The sequence below is a fragment of the Protopterus annectens genome, chromosome 5.part0 (assembly GCF_019279795.1).
Source record: "Protopterus annectens isolate FY-2018-M chromosome 5.part0, PAN1.0, whole genome shotgun sequence".
In the NCBI taxonomy this organism is placed as follows: Eukaryota; Metazoa; Chordata; order Ceratodontiformes; family Protopteridae; genus Protopterus; species Protopterus annectens.
Genome location: NC_056735.1, coordinates 394,462,543 through 394,476,886, shown reverse-complemented (window position 1 = coordinate 394,476,886; position 14,344 = coordinate 394,462,543).

Genomic DNA, 14,344 nt, shown 5'->3' with positions numbered 1-14,344 from the left:
GTACAGTGGCATGACCAGTGTGTTTTGAGGAAAAGTTTCAGTCTTTTTTTGTAGAATGATAAAGAGGAAATAGAGGAAAGGTCACAGGGGAGAAGATTCCAGAATTTTCCCACAGTATTGGAGAAGAGAGAATCCCCAGCCCTGTTGTTAGATTTAGATGTTTTGACTAGAAGTTTCTGAGATGAACAAGGACTTCAGATTATTATAGGAGGTGATGATGGTAGAGAGACTAGGAGTATTGGAAGGTTGGTAGAGAGCTTTATGTGCAATGATTAGTTGGTGGTATTTGATCAGATTCTGTAGTTCCAGCCATTCAAGCTGCTTTAAGTTAACGCAGTGGTGAGTTTTAAATGGGTTACCAGTAGCAAATCTGGCTATATTATTGTAGGAGCTTTCCAACTTACTGAGGTTGCTATTAGATAGGCTGGTGAAAATGGAAGAGGCATAGAGGAGTGTAGAGATTAGATGAATATGTGCAATAGTAGTTCTAGCTGTGGGTGATAGGAAGTGTTTTATTCAGTACAGAGAGCCAAGTTTTTTGTTGACAGGTTTAATAGTGTTGTTAACGTGTATGTCAAAGGAAAGATTGTTGTCTATGGTTACTTCAAGTAGCTTGGTAGTTAGGTCGGGTGATATAATGGTGCCATTTGTGGAAGAAACAGAAAAATCTAAGGGGGAGAATTTCAGATTAGGACTGAAAAGGAGGAGTTTAGTTTTTTGGGGGTTTAAGAGTAGGCAATGATGAGTGAACCATTGTTCTACAGTGTTAGACATTTTGGGTAATGAAGTGAAGGTCAGAGGAGGTTTTAGCGGAGTTCGATATTTTGAGTGTCAACAAAGTGAGATTCGATAATATGGGATTTCAACAAAGTCAGGTAGACCCATTTGAGCAGCACTTCTGCTGTGACAAAGATGGAAAATCACCACAGTGGAAGAAAATGTTTTGTCCCTTATGCATATGTTTGAATCCCACACTTAAAAAATCTGTTTTATCAGTGCATAAAGCCAAAACTAAGATGTGTCAGGTCATGACATTTATGCCCTCAGTGCATGTCTGCAAAGTTAACTCACCTAACAGTTGCCTTCCAATTTTAAAAATGTATTACCTCTCAACCTCTTAGAACAAGAAATCTGGACAAAGCCATAAGTTAATGGGGGACAACGGCCCAAAAATAGGGACACTTTTTAAATACTGTTCTTACAAACTTAGAAAGTTGATAGAATAATAGGCTTTGCATTAGCATAAATTTTTCTGAAGGATATGAAGTCTGAAACTCAAGTGTCATTATTTTCTGACTTCAAACCTCAAATATTTGCCAGTGATTTTCCAGCAAATCACAATTTTATGAGAAACAGACCAAAAATACGAAGCAAAAACTTGGACATTCTGTGAAAATCTGTACAGTTGAGAGGTATGTTAACCTTCCATTTTAAAACATTTATTTCCAACCTGCTTGGCACTCTACTTAACATCTCGCAAATGCCATTTTATTGCTTGGGTTTGCACACTACCAGTAAATTCAATAACAGGAATTGGCAGGAAATCATGAGTTGCCATTACACTACTTTTGGTATTAGACACATCTGCCATTAGTGGGGCAGGTGCAGTGTTCAAGAGTCCAGGGTATTTATTGGACTCCTAGTAAAGTGCCACAGCTAAAGTCTTCTGTAGGGGAACTATTCTGCCTCCCAGTACAAGTCTAAAGCTTGGAGTAGTTTGGCTAAGGCTGTATCCAGTGCGGCTGGCATCTCATGCACTGGAAAACAAAGTAGGCATCACTTCAATGACCTACATAGGAGCAACAGGGATACACTCAACCAGTGGTTGAATGAGTTTCAAACTGCTGACATCCCACAGTTCTGTAAGTATGCAAGGAAAATAATTTTTAATACATAGAAAGCTAAATATAGGCAAGACTGGTATGCATAATGCTCTTTTGTTCTTTTCTTTTCTTTTCTTTTTTTTTTCACAGCTAATGCCAAAATAGTGTTGCATTGGCAGGCTTATGCTGAATGTCTGGAGAGAATGAGGGAAGCAATTGGTATGTATGTAACACAACAGAAGTATTATTGTAGCTTTAAAACTTTTTGTATTCTATACAGTAGTAGCAAAGTGACCATGCATATCCTAATTGTAAAAGCAAGTATGCATGCATAAGTTTGTAGCACAAACCTGCTTTAAGAGTCAAGTGTAAGACTGCAGTCAGAGGTTATGGTCTGAAATACCATGAGTAGTTACTATACGATACTGCATTTCCTTCATAATATTACATAAATTAAACTCTATACATGTGGCATAAATGTCCTGCTGTTAACTGTAATCAGTATACTTGGACCAAGCATATGTGCAATATATGCACATTGCAAGGATTATGTTCAGCAATCTGTAATTATAGTTTGTAGTTGATAGGATGTATACTTACATATAACAGTTCATATAAAATAGTTGTATAATTGTGTATGTCAGATATGATGGTGCTTATCTTATCTCTTTTTTCCTCTCACCCCAACTCTTATCTCTTTTATTTAAACAATGTGTCATCAAAATGTCTCCATGTCATCCATCTGTAACAATTTGCTAAGTGCTTCACATCACAGCAAGGTGGGCCAGCCCCAGTGGGTTAGCCTGCCTCTGCTCCACTGGCTCCAGCTCCGTTGTCCAGCACATCTGGGACCCAGCCTGGCAGCACTGCCTCTGCTGCCCCTGCACTACCTGTACCCTCAGGTAGCACTGCCCCAGCAGCTGGTGTTGTGGTACCCTCCAGGAGTAGGGGTGGAGGTGGGGATTTTATCACCCATAAGGAGATACCAAGGTTGGTGCATAGGGTTGTGCACTGCATCATTGGTGTATGCCTATGCTAGATGGAGAGGCTGCTGTCCCTCATGGTATATAGGAGGAGAAGACATCAAGCACTCCAGCACCCAGTGAAGTAAGGGGACAATATTGACAGTCTTATGGGTGAGGACTAGATTCTCACTGTCTCCATGTTTGGCAGGTATGAGCTTATGTTCACCCCTTCCTCACCCCTAATCATGGTGTCCCCCAACCATCCCTGTGTTTTGTCTTATTTCTTTGTATTGGTTTCCTCACCTACCCAACTTACCTGACCCAGAAATACCAACGTCCCTAACCAAGAATTCCTCTCTTACTGAATTAAAATAAATAGGCATCTGTCCCACAAAAAAATATATTATCCCATACATAGCTTTCCATTTCACACAAATGTCTTCTTGACAAACTTGATTTTGTCCAATTGGCTATACAACATGATTGAATTGTTCTTACCCCTCTTTGTGGAGGTAACAGTCCAAATTCAGCTAATATTCTGTACATATTTTCAGTTTACACTATTAAATAAATGAATAGCTATGTTTCTTTTCTCCCTCCCTCCTACACATTCCTGTATTTCTTTCCCTATGTTCTTCCCGCTGCTTGCTCCCCATTTCACAACTTTCCTATCCACCCTATTTTAACACATATAATCTGGTCAAAACATAGAATCACACACAACACACATAAGCACCAAAAAAGCAATGGAGGCCTTTACTTTGGCCTCTATGTCTGAGTGGAGTTTGGCATCGCACACCAATGCCAAGCAATGGTGAGCACCTCTTCAGTGGTGTGTTTACCTCCTTACAATGCCACTTAAACATGCTGCATTACATCACCACACAGTAACACATAGTGAATGTAGTATAAAGAATAATTTCATTGCATTATCACTATTTAAAACTATTACATACACCTGGACTCAAACCCAGTATTATCTGGGCTCAAAAAGAATGTGTCAAGGCATTTACACCTGCTGCCATGGAGTCAGCTAAGCAGCAGCTGTGTTTCATCGACTCAATACTAACTCTCATAATTTTAGCAATAAGCCTTACATTTGAGCATTGCTTAATTATGCTCAAACATGGAAAGTAATGTAAATGTGTATCCCACATGTGCAAACACTGTGCCAGCCATCCCACAAACCCACTGTTCATTGTTGCGCTATACAAAGTAAATATTAGCATGTATTAGTTCTGTTTACTGTCCATTTTGTCTTTATGCCATGAAACTACATGTGGAAACATAAAATGAAGGGCCTATCTATGGATTTGTTAGCTATTTACAATGCAGTCATGTGTTACCTCCCCTATGCACTGCAACCCTGGTCTCTCAGTATTTGTTGACAAATATATCAATATACTGCATAAATTAATAACAAATGTTGTGTGATATACTATGCACACCTTTAGAATGGCAATACACATTCAGAATTTCAAATACTTGTAGTAATGTGGACACCTGTTTGCATATAATTTGTAAAGCTGTCTATTAACATTATACCTGAACATTGGAACCCAACCACCACATACTACTCATTGCACACACTTCAAACTAATAACATTCAGAACTTGTACTATCTTGACAGTTAAACATGCCTACACATCCATTTCATGCAGGTCTCCCACCATCTTCTCTCCAACATCCAGTGCTGCTGTCATCCACCATAAATTGTCTTACAGCCTTGCAAAAGTCAGACTTGTGCTCTGTGGTATGTGTGAAGAGTACTGTGTTCTCTAGCTGGTGTACTTGGGTAGAGGTTCTGTTCTCCCTACAGTCAATGTGTGTGTGTGTGTGTGTGTGTGTGTGTGTGTGTGTGTGTGTGTGTGTGTGTGTGTGTGTGTGTGTGTGTATGTGTGTGTTTGTGCACTTGCCTGACATTACAAAGTGCATTTTACCCCAGCATGTGGGACACTGCTTTTAGCATTTTCTCCTCACCAGACTCTGCTGATGTCATCAGCTGATTTGTGGATGTGCAGTATTCCCACCACGGCAGGGTGAGAGACTGGCCTGGAGAACAGGCACAGGCCACCTCATCCTATATGATACAGATTACAGTGACAGGGCTTTCAGTCTATCCACATACATCATGGCATGGTTTGTAGGCCCTGTATTTTCTTGGTGAGAAATCCCTGTGGTCTCTCCAGCTGCTGTAGGTGTTTTGTGAGCTACATGCAAAAGGGAACATTATATTCTATTAGTATTCTGATGAGGTTCGATTCCAGTGCTATTACATAATCCTCAGATCTGAATACGATGGCCTGACTTATGAGGTGCACAACATAGCCTTCCCATACCACTGTGGACACTTGGTGATCAAAGTTCACATTGCTATCCATGTGTGTTCCAAGGTCTTGCACCACTGGGTTTCAGCACAGGGGAGTGCTATCATTCTGTAATTAACAGGGAATTCCACTTTGCAGAATGCCAAAAAAAGACACATGTGTGCATTTATTTGTAGACCATGTGGCTTTGGCACCAATCATTTTTCTGTGTTTGCCCCTCCGGTAGTATGTTATCAGCATTGGTGGAATCAGTGATTGTACCCAATATGCAACAATTAAAAACCTTGGTAAGCCAAAGGCCATATACTTAAGCCTGGATTGTCAAGAAATAGATTCCAAACAGTAATGGGTCAAGCGCAGATCCCTGTGGTATGCCATTGGTCACGGCTCTATTGTAGACGTTGATTCTCTAACATTCACACTGTGTGTTCTCTCATTGAGCCAATTAGTTAACCATCTAGTGACATAAGGGTTAATCCCCACCTGGGAGAGTTTCTCAATGATACCTGAGTGGGTGCTTGTGTCAAAACCTTAGGCAAGATCAAGATAGGCAGTATGAACTATCTTATCCTCATCCAGGCCTATTACACAAAATCAATGGGCTGTGACAACATCACAGATCACTTATAGCATGACTCAGTGCATACACCTTCCTGACTCAGTTGAATACACACTTCGACACACCCTCCACATGGACTATGTTCCCATAGAAGCTTGTACATCAACATGCATCCATCTGAGTTGGGGAGACAGTAACTGATGCATGCATGTATAGACACATTCTGACTCTCCTCATCTGTGAGATAGACCAACATGTCATCATAAACCTTTTCTAAATGGACACTAGTAATATCCCTGCTGTGTGCAACCAACCTGTGTGAGCTGTTAATGCTACATCCATGTCTGTTACATCTGTTAGATGTCCTCAAAGAGGTCATCGAGGGCATGTATGATGACAACATTGTCATCCTGTGGAACTTGGCCAGACCAAGGCATTTGACACAAATCCACACTAAGGTATTAATTCATCACTGTCAGATGTGGCTATAAACACCTATATCACCAAGTGGGTACAAAAGTGGATCACATACATGGCATCTAAATATGTTGAAATGTGTGAAGTGACCTATATCTCAGGTCCAATGATCAGGTCCATACATCAGGGCTGTCTGCTAGTCCTTTCCTGTCCATTATTTAAGTCACGGATGTCACAAATGATATACACATCATGTGTCTAAAGAGCTGTCTGAAGGACTACAGATTGTGGGCAATTATTGACTCCATCTGTGATATTAGTATAAGGTAGACAGTATCAAAACACACCAAAAATTGCTGCCACAGCTATGACAGCACATCAGATGAAACAAAAGCATGGAGAGATGTTACATTGTGAAAACAAATGCATAACCAAAAGATAATGTAGACATCACACCCTATAAGCAGACTGACTGATATGTGATCTGTGTCTATTGATAAATGGTGTGTGGAACGTCCACCAGCATTTGGCCACAGCGCTGATTTTTCCCTTGTATGCAACATAACTGCTGAGAATGTGAAAGACATCCACTCAAAGGCCAAAATACCACCATAGTTCACAGCCTCCATCACACCAATAACTATGTAGAATGCACCCTTCTTCATGCTCCTCACTACACATCCTCCAGTGATGTGTAACTGAAGTCTACCACTTTTGCCACAGTGAGCTGTCACACATTTTATTGGCCATACCTAGGTATTCTTTTTGTTGCATAAACATTACCGTCTTATGATGCAGAACACCCATTAAGGTGTTACACCAGATGCATGTGTGATACCTGTTCTGATGACCCACACAATACATACATAGCTGTTTGACAACATTGATGGCATGGGTTGCATTATTGACAGTCTGGATTGTACCATATATATCTGCCAATCATACTAGTCAACTAGCCTGTAATGATCCAAATGTCACAAACAGGTATAGCAGTGTACCTCCTAACACTCCTAGCAGATGTTACAGTGTCAGGAAGGTGTGTTTGGTTGCCCTCACAGATTACTGACATGTCATAATAGTTGTGCAAGTGCATTTGTACAGAACCATCTAATAGTTGTGCAAGTGTGTTTGTGCAGAACCATCTATGATCACTCAGAATCACATATGTTGTGTCAGAGATGTGGGATTACTGGTGATATTATTCTGATATTGTCCATGATTGTGAGTGCTTCTTTTACTGTTGTCTATGAGCCTGTAACTGTGTCCCACATGTTGGAGACACTCATATTCAGGCAAATCAGTTTGCACAGCTTTACAATATGCACCCAACCCCAATTGTATATTACATCCCTGATAGATGTCCTCTGCATTTTTCATGTCAGGATGTTTATCTCACAAAGACATCTTCTCTATTGTTATATCACCTTGTGTGACAGTCACATAATAAACATTTTTCACTGTGCAGTCCATACTATACCATATTTATATGTCATTAGTTTTCCAGCTGCAACTGCCTTCCATTGACATGTCCTCATCTACTGTACATTAGGATGTTCCACCTGTCCTCTTTCCCTGTGTTCATTCCTACAATTCATCTGTGTCCCTATTCACTACACATACTTCCCTTTACTGTTTATTTTAAATGGCAGTCCATCTACCCTTACAGATCATTTACACACCTTTTGTACAGAATGCCTGGAATAGGATTTCACAATACTCTGCACTGTATACTCTTTCCTGTACTGTGTTTGCACCATATACATTACTATATGTTAAACCTTGGTAGTCATTGTGGCATTCCGTGCAATCCCACTAACCGAGTTTGCTTATAGGTACACAGCTTTACTATCCATGTTGCTTTACATGGTTTCCTGAAATTCCTGGCTGGCAACACTGTTGCCAGCCTTGAAGCCACACTTGTTCATGTTTAAATGCGGTGCACACCATGAATATGTAATTAGTGCTGCTGCTTACTCCACAAACACATAAACTCTATGTAGGCTTTGTGCGAAGCCAACACAGAGTTTATTGAATCTCACAGATTGCAGCAGACAGAGGTTTCACTGTCAAGAAATGCAATACACAAGGATATATTGCACAATCCACACCACCACTATTGTTTATTGCTTAAGTTACTCTCAGTGGATGGCCTTGAGTTTTTAAAGGTTGCTTTGCATTACAAGTTATTGCTGGTTTTGTGATCGAGATTATGTTTGCATAATTAGTGCTTTAATGTGATGGGCAATTCTATTTACAAATTAAAAGACACTACAATGGAGCCACTATGGACCCACCCTAAACCCCTACCTAATTGAATTGGCTGGGAAAAATTTTAGAAGAGAATATTTCTTGTCACTGTTGAAGTGTTACCCCAACCCCATGTGCAAAAATGTTAAAAAGGGTTGAGGATGGATGGACGTATGGATTTCTCACCAGGGTAAAACATTTAATAATATTTTTTGGTATCTTTTCATCATTTAATCATGACAGAATAGGAATTATGTAATTTCAAAGAGTACCTAGAAATGTACTGAAACATGAAGTAAGCATTGCAATGTAACTTTAAGGCAATTTAACTGTAATAGAAAGCAAACACCTTTTATTCACCTGTTTATATTATTAAAAGACAGAGTGATGGGGGCGTGGCTAAGATGTCAGAGTGAGTGCAGCAGTTTTTTGTTGCTCTGTCTATAAGTTTTATTTCTGACAGGATTTATTTGGAATTTTTTGAAATACATTGGGAAAACCTACTTACAAATATTCTTTTCATTGTTGTGGATTACCTGAGGAAGAAAAAGTAAAATTTTTCAGTGAATTTTCTCACAAAATTCCTGTCAGAATATTAGCAGCTGTATACAGATACTTGAAATATGAGCTCAAGACAGTTCTATGAAAAAAGAACTGCAGACCATAATTACAAGTATACAGAACCATTCTACTAAAATGGACAATCTAGAAAACATTATGGAAAATATGAAAAAGAGAGTAAAAAGCAAATTCAAGATTTAAAGGAAATTATTTCAAAGCACTTGGATCAAATAACCAACATAGAAGAATCTCTAAATGACATATATGGAAGGCAGATAGAGAATGACAGTCAAATACATTTCTTATTGAAGCAAAACAACTTATTAACTGAGAAAGTGGAAGATTTGGAGTCAAGGTCAAGGAGGAACAACATTAGAATTTATGGAGTTCCTGAAAAGACAGAGGGAAATAATATGATTCTTTTCCTGAATAATCAGTTGCCTAAGGTGCTAAACCTCCCGGATTCACTTTCTTATGGAATTGAAAGGGCTCATAGGTTTTTATCAAATCCTTCTATATCAAAAAATCCAACTTCAGCAAGATCCATCTTAGCTAAGTTTTTGTCAACACAGGATAAAGATCTGGTGTTAAAAACTGCCTGGACGAAGAGCCCCATTCAAGAAAATGGAAGAGTTATTAGATGTGATAATGACTATACATCTGTGACAATAGCAAAAAGGAAAGCTTGTATCCCCCTCATTAAAGACCTTAAGAAAGCTGAAATAAAAGCTCAAATACTCTTCCCTGCTAGATTAAAAGTCACACTTCCAGATGGTCAAAAAATCTTTAATAATATTGAAGAAGCAACAGAATTTGTCAAAAAACATAATTTACTAGACAAAATTGAAGATATGGAACTTTCTACTCCAAGCCTAAAGAGACAAGCTACTAATGGCAAAATAACAGCAAATGATAAGTCCACAAAAAAAACTTAAAGGAAAATAAAACATAAGCTTCTAATTTCCTGAGGTTATTCTCACCTGGAATAGGATAAATAGTACAAATATGAGGTAAGATTTTACAATAAATATTTACAACTATATATAACTAACCCTTCTTCCTCTTTTATAGTAATTACTCTTATTATTATATAGATAATTACTTTCTGCCGTTTCTCTTTCCTCCGTTATGAATTTTTTTATCCCTATTTTAGATTATAATATAAATAAAAACAAAAGGCTTATAAGCACATAAGATCTTGTCATAATCTTACAAGATTGTGATTTAATGTTATATTTTAAATTAGTGGTGTGCTGAGTGCCGTCAGACTAATATTAAACTGTTGTTTAAAAATAGTTAATGTGTCTTTGTTCTGTAACCTTAATCCATTAAATAGAGTGGCAGTAGTTTTAAATGCTGAACGGGGATTGTGGGCACTTATACTGTCTGTCAGGAAGCTTTGTGGGCTTTAAATTGATTAAATTTTCTTTGTAGGTATTAAAGTAATTATGATGGATGTTCTGGGAAGAGAGAGTGCTTTAAAAGAAGTGCGGTCTGTGGCTTTAAAAAAAAAATAAATAGCTGCATAGTGCTACCCTGTTTAACCCTGTTTTTTCTATTTTACATGCTTTCTTTGTAACCCACGAGCGCACGAAAGCTAGGAAAGCCAAAAATAACCGAAAAATGTCATACCTGCGTCGTGTATGCAGTTCATTTTTGAATGCAAAGCCTCAAGAGAACTAAATCATGAGCTATTCATTGATCTGTGGTTTTGAGACTGGTGCTCTTTGTAATAGCTTTTTCATAGAAACCATTCAATCTCTTGCTAAACAACTTAACACTAATAACTTCTACCCTCCAAATAAACTTGACTCCACACACAATTTCACTCTACAGCCCATCTCGACCTCTTTCATCTATAAGCTTATTCTCAAACTCAAACCTTGCACCCCCTCTGCTGACAATCTCCCTTCTCTCTTTCTTCAAAAAGCTGCTAAACAAATTTCTTACCCTATATCTATACTTATAAATAGGACTATCCAAGAGGGAACTATACCTGATATATGGAAAGTCTCTCATATCATCCCACTACATAAAGGTGGTAACTCTATCGACTACACAAACTTTAGACCCATTGCTCTTCTCTCACCTCTAGCTAAGATAATGGAAAAATGCATTCATCAGCAACTTGTACAGTATCTCTCTTTACACAACATTATAGCTAACAGCCAACATGGCCTCAGACCACACCATAGCACCTCAACTGCCCTCCTGTCCTTTGTTGATACCACCAACAACTCTATAACTCTAACCTTGTCACCTCTGTCCTTTTCATTGACCTTTCTAAAGCTTTTGACATGGTAAACCACTCTTCCCTTATTCACATCCTTGAATCCCTGTCATTTGACAACCTGTCTATAAAATGGTTTACTTCTTATCTAAGTAACAGACAACAAGCTGTTCTTTGGGGCAACCATATCTCCTCCTTACTACCTGTTTCTATTGGAGTCCCACAAGGCTCCATTCTAGGGCCTCTTCTCTTCTCCCTTTACATAAACGATCTTAACACTGTAATCCCTCAGGCAACCTGCATCCAATATGCTGACGACTCTACTATTATCTGTTCAGCATCTACCTCTTCAGAGCTACTCTCTCTAACTCAAACTACCTTCAACACTGTAGAAACTTGGTTTACTACACGTTACCTTCTCCTTAATGCTAAAAAAACTAAACTTCTCCTTTTCACTCCCACCAGTCCTCCCCTTTAAATTTCAACATCTTGTCTAATGATACCACTGTCATAACTCCTGACACAACAACTAAACTGCTAGGTATAACCATTGATAACAATCTCACTTTTGATCAACACATCAATAACATCATTAAAACTGTTAACAAAAAAATAGGTTCTCTTTACCATATTAAACCATTTCTTACACCTTCCTCCAGAGCTACTATCGCCCACTCCCATCTGATATCTACTCTCTTTTACGCCTCACCCATTTTTAGTAACCTTAAGAAGGCTAACCTAAATAAACTAGCAACTTGTTACAATAGCATTGCCCGCTTTGCCACCAGTAACCCTTTCAGAACACATCACTGCCACAACCTACAACTCCTAGGCTGGCTTGAGCTTCAAAACTGTCTTATGATCTCACAACTTACTATTGCCCACAAGATACTTTACCATCCTGAAAACACCCCAATACTATCACAGATGTTAGTCCCTTATAACAATCTTACCTCCCTTGATCTTCTTCTAAACTCATGACCAAATCTGTAAAATCCCACAACTTAGCTGGAGACTCTCTGTTTGTTTATAATACTGTAGGTAGGACATGGAATCTACTACCCACAGATATCCTCTAACTCTAACCTCCTTACCACTCTTTAAACAAAAATCAAGCAGTACTTCCAAAACCACTGGCTTTGTTCATGCAGGACTCCTGACTAACCTTCAGCACATCTCCTACTCAACCTTAACTTTCTTTCATTAATTAATACCTATACTTACTATACTATACTACACTTACTATTTTCTTTGGTCTTGCCCTACCCCCTACTCAACCTTAACTTCACTCTTTGACTAATATCTATAGTTACTTTTTCTTTTCTCTTGCCCTGCTGTTCTCCTCTTATCCCTCTCTCTCTCCTCTCTCTCTCTCCACCACCCTCTCTCAACCTCTCCTAACTTGTCACTTTACTTGACTACTGTTTTCTCACTTTTTCCCTCTCTTTTCTACATTTATTTTAATTCATCTCATCTCCTGCTTTCTCTCTTGACATTTTTCTAAAACTTATAGCTAATCTGAGCTTTTTAATATCCACTTTTAATGACCTAGTACAATTTTTACTTTTTTGCTTCTAGTGCCTTAGGTTTTTTTTGTGTTGTACTTATTACTAAATGTATATTGTTAGTATGCTTAAATTTTGTGTGGAGCTTTTCTCCCCGGGCCTCTACTGAAAATGGACATGTATCCAGCTAGACTAGCCCGGTTAACAAATGGAAAATAAAATAAATAAATAAATAAATAAATAAAATAAAAACTTCTAGTGATGACGTAATTGTACTCTGAGCCCTGGTCGCACATAAAAAACAACTGCGACAGGTGATAAAGATGCAGCAAGGAAGTTTTTGATGCTGAGACATTCAAAATACTCTTCAAAGTATTTTCTTGACTGTAAGTTTATAATTTCCTAACAAAATGAATGTTTACTAGTTCCTCTTGATTCCGGAGACTAGATTTAATAACATAAATGTTGGAAACTGTTGTAGTTGCAGTTAAATTCAGTATTCAAGGCGTAATTATCACTCATGTTTCCTAGAATTGTTTTGAATTGCTTTGTTTTCTAAACTTATTGACAGTGTGAGATACATGTTTAGTTCTAAGGTGAATTCTGGTTAACTGTATGTAGAAATAAAATAACTTGCAAATGAAGTTTCTGTCTTTTACAAGTGATACAGTGAATTACCTTCTGTTTAAACTGTGAGCTTTGGCCGGTTAAGACCTGCATGCTATCAACTTGAACGCCTAAGTGAAGCTAAGTAACTTTTATCCGCACTTTTATCAAATAATACATGATTTAAAGTAATTTGTTTGTGTTGCATTGAGGAATATCTTGCTGGAAGCTGTGACTCTGTTTGTCAGTAGTACCTGTGGTATTTTCAGTTAAGGCTTGTTAAAAACCTGCATAGCCAGAGATAGGTGGGGGTAGTTCCTTCATTGTATTCAGTTTCTGTCTTATACAAGTGGTACAGTGAATTACCTTCTGTTTAAACTGTGAGCTTTGGCCGGTTAAGACCTGCATGCTATCAACTTGAACGCCTAAGTGAAGCTAAGTAACTTTTATCTGCACTTTTATCAAATAATACACAATTTAAAGTAATTTGTTTGTGTTGCATTGAGGAATATCAAGCTGGAAGCTTTGACTCTGTTTGTCAATAGGTTCCCACCCACCCTCCCTGTTTTTGTGTTGGTGTTGGTCTTGGTGGCTTTGGAACTGCCCGCCCCTCTTGTGGGTTTGCACTTGGATACTCCTCCTGGGCCCATCTCATTTGCTCACTCAAAAAAAAAAAAAAAAAATCTGCTTTTACTGTATTTGTGTTTCTTCCTACTTTATTTTGCTTTTGCGTCATCTTAAAAGTACTCAATTGTATTTATTACTGCTTGGTGTAACTCACTCTAAGCCTTTTAGTTTAAGAACCTGGGCTTCAGACCAGTTGTTTTACATTAAGAAGGTTTGTGCTCTGCACTGTAGTGGCAGGACAGGTAGCTTACATCCTTCTAGGTTAGGAACTGCTGATTGAGGGCTCAGTGTTTGTTATTCTAAAAGTGTATTAATTCTGGTTTAAGCACTTGGGCTTCAGGCCAGTTATTTTACATTAACAGGGTTCGTGGTCTGCACTCTTGTGGGATGAGAGGCTGGACTCTGCCCTTCTGAGCTGGGAATTTCTGGTAAAAGGCTTATAGTGCCTGCATATTTGAACTGCTTCTTACTAAATTG